This window comes from Macrobrachium rosenbergii, chromosome 29 (genome assembly GCF_040412425.1).
Source record: "Macrobrachium rosenbergii isolate ZJJX-2024 chromosome 29, ASM4041242v1, whole genome shotgun sequence".
Lineage (NCBI taxonomy): Eukaryota > Metazoa > Arthropoda > Malacostraca > Decapoda > Palaemonidae > Macrobrachium > Macrobrachium rosenbergii.
In genome coordinates, this window is record NC_089769.1 from 25,707,991 (window position 1) to 25,716,995 (window position 9,005).

Sequence of the window (9,005 nt, forward strand, 5' to 3'; positions counted from 1 at the left end):
TTACTCAGCTACATAAATATTAAATTGATCTTTTAAAGGTACGTCATCGGGTCCCATCTTACACAAGGGCACTACGGGACCACCAATCTTATTTTCATCTAAACACTGACTGCCACGACATTTTCTGAAATGCTCTTTACATTCGCTATACTTTGTGGAAACCCCATATCACTACATTCGATAACGAGAATTCAGTTTATCTTGAAAATAATAATAACTATAAGATAAGCAACACAGTCAGCAGTTAATTTTAAGCTGCTAAGTTGCTGTAACTTATGTAGTGAGTTTAAGATCCTTCAGCTGAGAGCATATTTATATATATATATATATATATATATATATATATATATATATATATATATATATATATATATGTGTGTATATATGTATGTATGTATGTATATATATATATATACTGTGTATATATATAGGCTATATATATAGGCTATATATATATATATATATATATATATATATATATATATATATATATATATATATATATATATATATAGGTGTTGAAATCTCATGTATGCTCATTCACAGTATTTTCATGAATAATTATGTATGATTATGTTTATATATACATACCTATATATATATATATATATATATATATATATATATATATATATATATATATATATCTATATATACTAGAGGAATATTTTCCACTGCAAGTTAATCATTCTCTCTCTCTCTCTCTCTCTCTCTCTCTCTCTCTCTCTCTCTCTCTCTCTCTCTCTCACAATTTTAATCAGATAAGTGCCTGGATATATACATATCATATATACATATATAAACATATATCATGTTTATTTAAAGCAATGAATTCAAGACACGATTATTAATCACTAGAAATAGAAGTATTTTTAATGATAGTACATATACTTTACACAACAAAACAATTGAAAACAGATGCAGGAAAATTTTTCTGAGTCGTTCATAATTTTCCACGGCAGCGCCAGGTTGGTCAGCTATAACAGAGTCCACCGTGCTTTGTAGCTAAGTCCCGCCCACTGCACGTCAGTTATTAGCTAGCTCTGGAAGGGGGAATGACGTCACACTAGTTAACAGTCCAAATGATTGCCTGTACGGATTTGACTCCGTTCGGTCATGTTGAGTTTCGTGCATGAATCATGACACCACAAATTTGAGTTCCCGGAGTTGTGAAGTCTGCAACTAATATCTCCGACAAAAGATATATAAGTTATATATCATTATGAAGGTCTTAGATCATTTTGTCTGTGCATTTCTTTTATCATGCGCAGCCTAAATACACAAGCATCTTGCTTTTTTTTTTTTTTTTAAATTGGTGTTGGCCTAAATAAGTGATCCCACATAGACCATATTAATTGAAATGAAGCATAGATTCTGCAACCATGTCAAATGTTAATATCATGAGAGATTAGGCCTACATGCCAATTTCTTATAGTCTGAGACAATGACAGGGCACAGGCCTACACATCAAATTCTTATATTTTGAGACACTGACAGGGCATGGGCCTACATGTCAATTTCTTATATTCTGAGACAATGACAGGGCATAGACCCACACGTAAATTTCTTATATACTGAGGCAATGACAGGGCGTAGGCCTACACATCAAATTCATATATCTTGAGACATTAACAGGCCATGGGCCTACACGTCAATTTCTTATTGCAAATAGTTTTCTACCCGTATCTGTTGGGAATAGGGTAGCTTTTAATTAATATAGTAGTTTCAACTCCACGTTATAATGTATATGCATAAGTGGAATGTACATGTATAAGCAAATGCACATATACATACATGCGTGGATGGCCATAGTAATTATAACGCCACTTTTACCACAGGGAATAAAAGTAAAACTTGTGGGCACGTAGCCGATGGCGCACACAGATCATTCATAGGACTGTCTCAGCCTTTATCAAACTGCTCTCAATGAACTATATTGAAAATAATGTTTACTAAAGGGATAGCAAATTATATTACTGTGATGAGTAAATATAAGGCTGATGTAGCATTTCTATGAAAATAAAGGCTATGGTTGGAAGGCATCATAAGATACTTCACGAAATAAGAAAAAAATAAACATGATAGCTGAAAAAGTTGTATGAGATTAAACAAACCAGTCTGCGAGTTAGCCCGTGATTCATTTCCTTTGGGGGCATTCTTGTTGATTACCCTGTTGGACAAAAGGGTACATAAGTGTCAGTAAATTTTCTCTCTCTCTCTCTCTCTCTCTCTCTCTCTCTCTCTCTCTCTCTCTCTCTCTCTCTCTCTCTCTCTGTTGTTAGAAGAATATTCTAGCGTAGACTATAATCATGAAGATATCGATTACTTTTAATTAAAACAAATGACTAAATTTCAATTAACAAGAGTAGGCAAATAATTCTTTCCACCAATGTTTTGTGAATAGGTCTATATTTATTCTGCAGTGTTAGGTCACCATATGAAAATTTTTCGAAGACACTACAAGCACCATAACAGCAGCAACAAAAACAAGAATAACCATAAACAGAACTACAATAAAACGGCTGTTTATAAGACAGGTCTATAATCCAAACGTCATAAAGACATAGAACATTATAGGTCTGTGTCCTTTTTTATGGTCCTGTTACAGTTTTTCGAAAGGAGATAATGTCCCTCAGAAAATTCTCAGCAAATTATATCCAATATGACTCGTATAGCCTATCATACTGTAGCTTAAAGTTAAAACATAGGCATATTCTGGTTTTGTAGAGTGTAGTCACTGCTTGCCATACCTCCGAACGTGTAAACGATTGCAATGAAATCGGTTTTATGTCTATTAAAATGCAGTAAAATTTCCTGAAATCAATGTGAAATGCCAGTCTGCTCTGAGAAAATCTTTGAGTTAGATTTAGAATGGTGAACACGCTTGACAATATCAGACGGTAATTATCATCGTCCAGTGATTTAAGTGCACCGATTCGAACGCAGACATTCCCTGTGTCACCTCCGTATTCAGGTGAACCTCATTTACGAAACACAGCATTGCAGCATCGCGGAACACTCTTGACTTCATTCATATTTTGCTGTTTTTCACCATTTCTAGGGAGATTTGCATTATGATTTTACTTCAGGGGGTAATATAACGTTTCTTTTCGATAAACAGCAGAACGTATTTTAGTCCGGTAAAACAACCTTTGCAGAATAAATGAAGATGAAAAGAACCACAGATTAACTAACTCTGAGAAACCATTGCCAACCAGTCATCTTCAAGGAATGGTCGTGACATAATCAGTGGGCCGGGCTTAGCTGCAAAGCACGATGGACTTTGTTATAGTATGTATATTTATATATATATATATATATATATATATATATATATATATATATATATATATATATATATATATATATATATATATATATATATATATATATATATAATATATATATATATATATATATATATATATATATATATATATATATATATATATATATGGGGATTCGCTGCCATGGTGGCTCAGTGGTATGATTCTTGGTTACCAGTTGAGAGGGCATCGGGTCCAAATCCTGCCACTCACTAATGGTCCAAAAACCTGAGAGGTTCAGTAGGAGAATAGGTACCAGCCCTCAGGCTGGGGAGTTAAACAGTGGGCCTAGTAACACACATATCATAGGCATTGGGACCTCTCCCCACTGGCTGTCGACCTAAGAAACAAATCAGAGCCTGCCCTAAGAGCCTGACAGAGGCCCACAACGACTTTAACTAACTAAACTTAACTAACTAACTAACTAACTAACTAACTAACTATATATATATATATATATATATATATATATATATATATATATATATATATATATATACAGTATATATATTATAGGCATGGCTGTCCGTGCAATGTTATATTTTATCTTACCTGGAGTCAAAGGGCATCCAACTATGGACCACACACTGATAACAAGAATAAGATAAGTTACTTTATAGTTAGATTAAGTGGAAATTTAGGAAATGCAATGCAATGTTTCACTTAATAAATTGTTATTAGACAAATCAGAAGCTATGTACACAGGAGCCAAATCACTAGCTCCATGGCACTGTGATTATGTTATTTAACAAAGCAAGTAGTGCCACTAGCAAAGCAAATATACTATTGGGAAAACATCTAAGGCCTAAGCTAAAGGAAATTGAATATTGTAAATTCTGTACATAGAACATAAAGTAAATCTTCAATCTTCCATCCAATAGAACTTGCTCAATGATGGCAGTTGAGGAAGAATGGCACTGTGGAAAACACAGACGAGTACACAGCAAGTACGGTCACCTAATCTGCAATGCTGGAACACACCATAACTTCGATTGCTAAATCAAGTAACATTAAATGGGAAGTGCTGAAGGCAGGGAGAGTAAATCATTCAAGGTAAATAATGGTGTGCAAAACGAAATGACACTTGTTTTACAATTTTCAAGAATTTGCACCTCTTCACTTAGGCTCTGAAGGAGTTGTAAGGGGAGCGGTATAAAGCGAGCAGCAATGAAAAAAGGTAAAAGAATGTGCGTCGAAAAATTTCCAAATCCAATTGTCTTTAATGTAGAAGCCAGACTTTGAAGGAAGGGACCTTGGGTGGAATATGGATTGTTTGCACCATAAAAATAGCTTGATAGCAAAAGGGGGAATGGAAACGATGGGCATATGGCCTGCTGACAAGGCCTGTCTAAGATGCTGGCTGGGTTATGACCTCTGCCAGAGTAGACTGGGCGGCGGTGACTTCTGTCCTTATGTACGGCGAGCTTCTTTCACTTCACTGACTCGTCTTCCTTCTTAGGGATCTCCGGTGCTTGACCGTTAATTTGCCGGCTTTTCGGTGGTGTCTGTTGGAACGTCCATGGGCTGAGGGTCCAAACTGGAAGAGAAATCGAAATCGAATCACCAGCACAAAAAAAGGAAACAGGGGAAAAAGGGTGACTTGTTTGGTAGTGAGAGAGGAAGAGTACTTGAGGTGAGAATGGCATACCGTAGCTAATCGCTGGTATGAATTTTATCACAAAACAAAGAAAAATGCATGTGATTCATGAGTGTCTGTAGCATCTGTAATAAGCATAATATGCGAAAATAATTAATGTATCCTTCTGATTTAAATAATTAATGTATCCTCTGATTTTACTGGTCTCGCATGATGTATTCGGGTGAATTATGGTCTGTTAAGCGAAAAGGAAATAACAGCCATTGTAATGGCCCCGAAATATGAAGTTTCTGCGTCCCCAGAAAAAATGTTCACTTATATTTAGTGATAGGAAATTAAACATGAATGATTTAAAGATATTTTTTCGAGAGATTGTAAAAATCTTAAAGTTAAAAGAATATTTAGCTTGTTCATTAACAACCCCTTCACAATATATGTAAATTAGTATTTGTAAGGACATTTTCCGTAATGAAAGAGAAAATTTCTCTCGGGTGACGCGTTTCGACAGATGCCACATGGATGCCCGCGAAGTCGTCATTTTTAGTACATGTTTTTCTCTAAACATGACAGAAAATTTTTAAATATTTCATCTCAAGAAATTTCAGATTGTATTATCTAACGGAACATACGCCAAGTTATTTAATAACATAAAAAAAAGATAATTTCCATTTCAAGATACTGGTAATCTGCTAGAAAAAATAAACAGTAATTCTAGAAATTCTGATGAATAGGCTGATGTTTAGTTACTGTATTTCCACCATTCTCATTTTGAAGAGCTTTAATAAATTCTGAATTTACTCGAAGAACTTTATCGGTTATTCGAGATTCAGTTGAGTTATTCTAGTCTGTGGGGCAAGTCTAAAACTTAAAAGCTGTAGCATGTTCCTACACCTTAATAGCCTGTTATTTTTAAAATAAATAAATAAATGTGCAAGAAAAAGCTTAAATTAGATTTTCTACTGTTAAAAATAATATGGTTAAGCCAAAGTTCTTCTCTTCTTGTATAAATGAATGTTGTTTTTATTGACTGTTTGTTGCATAATGCACAATCACAAATAATTCATATTTTCGATGACAACCTAACTGAAACTTTACAAAGCAACCTTAGGCAACTTCATGAGACACCCTGTTGTTTGTGCTATTGATTTCGATCTATTTGTAAATATATTTTCTCCACAGAAATGGGTTAATCTTCAAAATGTATCCCAAGCTTAGTGACACAACGCTAATAGGGGCCATACGAACTTTGTGTACATGCACACGAGAATGTATACGCCCTTCTAATGAAAACAGAGGAAGAACCCCGTCGATTATATTAAACTGTAAATGATCACAATGTAATACATTCTTCTAAAAACATTACGTGCTTTGTATGTTTTAAATACTGAAACTTATAAAACTTGACAAGCCAGCAGATGAGACGGAGACAGACAGAATTACAATAGTTAAATTACGTCTACAACATATTTCATAAAGAGAGAGACAGACAGAAAGAGAGAAACTTGGCTAAGTTAATCACGTCTACGATGTGTTTCAACCCACCTAGATAATCTTTTAACAAATATTGCACTGTAACTGATTATTTTTACCAGAAACGCCCTTAGACTTACAAGAGCTGGTGATTAAATTTCCATATTCAAGCCAAAAAATAGCATACATTTTGAATCTGATTTTCTTCCCCCACTTTTTCTTTTAGTTGAAATCCCTCGCCTCACTGGTTGTATGCAAATGAATTAGAGATGCGTTGTTCGGGAAGGTCACCGAGCTATTGCAAGTTGCAAAGGGGCACATGTTGGTTTACCTATTGTATGATTATGTATGAGATAGGTGAGAACCATGTGTTGTTGAATTTCGTATGTTTTCAATAAGAATGTGCCCTGTTAAATCATCAAATTATCAAAACATGATTTCAAGTTTCTTATCATATATTTTTTATCACTGAGAAAAGACTGCATTATTCTAATAGCTGATTTGGTATATAAAAATCTCTATAGAAAGCTTTCGACAAGAGTCGGTAAAACTTCCATTTCTTCCATGGAATTTCATTTTATTCTGCGTAACGAGTTAGAATAAAATGTTACAATCTGCTGTAACTGATACTTTTGGAGAGGTTAACTATGGCGAAAGACTTTGTTTTCCGAGCATAGAACCTACAATGTTTGGTACAATAGTCTACCAAGTACTGAAGCCGCTGACTGCTCATTGGGAAACACAATGACATTGTGGTTTTCCAGAAATACAGCCTGATTTAATTCGCCGTAACCATACCACTAAGCCTGTGTCAGACAAATAACTTACTTAATAACAAAACTGCGAAGCCCCAGTAAATTCTGGACCTACATATTTGTTTATCAACAAGACTGCGTTGTACATCAAATTTATCTGTTCCAAAGTGCAAAAGCCACCTTGTACTAATTCTTGTTAATTAGCAACTAGATTGCGAGTTTACGTCCTTCAGGTAATCACATTCTTAACGTTTTCACAACGACTTCTTACATGTTTATATACATAAGATAAAAACTAGCGAGCAAAATGCCAAGATAATTACCAAATGCAAATTATAGAAGGAGCCTTTCATTTAAGGAAATAGCTCTGGAATGATTGCAGTAACGAGAGGAGACCTCTGAAATAAATAGGTCTCTTAAATTTTAAGAATGTAGGATGAAGAGAGAGCCGTAGGGAGGATCCTTCCAAAATAAGGTGATTTTGTTTGTCACCAACTTAATGGGAAGTGTTTTAGGGGGATTTTATCGAGGAAACCTTCGTGATACTGGAACTAGATGTGATATCAGAGGATCTTTGACCCAAGAATTGACGAAGGAATGGACTCAGATATGTCATTTTCTGATTTTCCTGTAAAAGAAAACTTCCCCTTTTCTTTAAATTCTCTATGAAATTAGAAAGGGTTGGAAAAATTCTCACGACAAAAAAATGTGCCTGCCATAGAAAAATATGCTGTAGTGAAAATAGAAAAGGGATCTTGAATTTGAATGGAAATAATGATACCAATATTTTCAGTCCTTTCTTAAATGTCAAACTCTGATTTGCAACCACGACTAGTTAACAAATATATGTAAAATTTTATTTTAGACAATATAACAAAAGTTAATAGACCCAGAACTTTTCATTTCTCATTTCCTGTCCATTACCCTAGAGGTACTGCCTATTCTTTTTGTTCTTTTCATATTGGAATTGATAATGAGTGAATCGTAGTAACAGGAAATGAATTGTAAAACCAATGTGACATAAAGAGACCATAAAAATTAGCATACGGTACAGGGTGTTTCGAAATAAGAGCGCCCCCTCTACAGCAAAAACTAAAATTGATATGGACAAAAACAAAAGTAATTCAGAACAGGTATTTATTTAAGTTTCTCTCTGAGTATTTAATATTTTGTGTGGCCTCCATCTGCCTGTACCACAGCCTGCATTCTTGAGGGGTATGATTTCAGCAAATCGCAAAAAATCTAAGACTCAAACTCCATTTCCCTAAGCACTTCAGTCACCTCTCTTCGCAGGTCGTCGAGGCTTGGTATACCATCATAGTTCACTGTGCGTGCTTCAACAAGATCCTTTAAGATACTACCAATGTTTCCACTAAGGTCAGGGAGCTACCTGGAAATTCACTTGACGAGAAGAAATCGATACCACTGTTTCGAAGCAGCTCCTGTGTCTGAAGAGCCTTGAAACATGGTGCCTTATCATGCAAAAATGTGACTTCTTCAACAGATAACACATTTTCAGGATCTTTGAGGAAAGGAAATACTCCACCAGTAAGCACAGTTTCTCTGAAGTATTCGTCATTCCATGACTGTCCTTTTTCTTTGATGATCCACATTAACCATTTGGCTGTGAAACACAGAAAAATTCCCAAACATTCAGGAAATTTCACAACTTGGCGATAGCACACATCATCACTGATATCATCCAACTTTGCAGCCCAAATGATGTCATTTTTATGATTTGGCTTCCTGACTGTGTAAATGAAGAATTCATCTGATGTGGCAACATGGAGAAAGTCAGCTTCATCCCAATCTTTAAGAAATGAACCACAAAACCATGCACGGTCTTCTCTCTGTTGC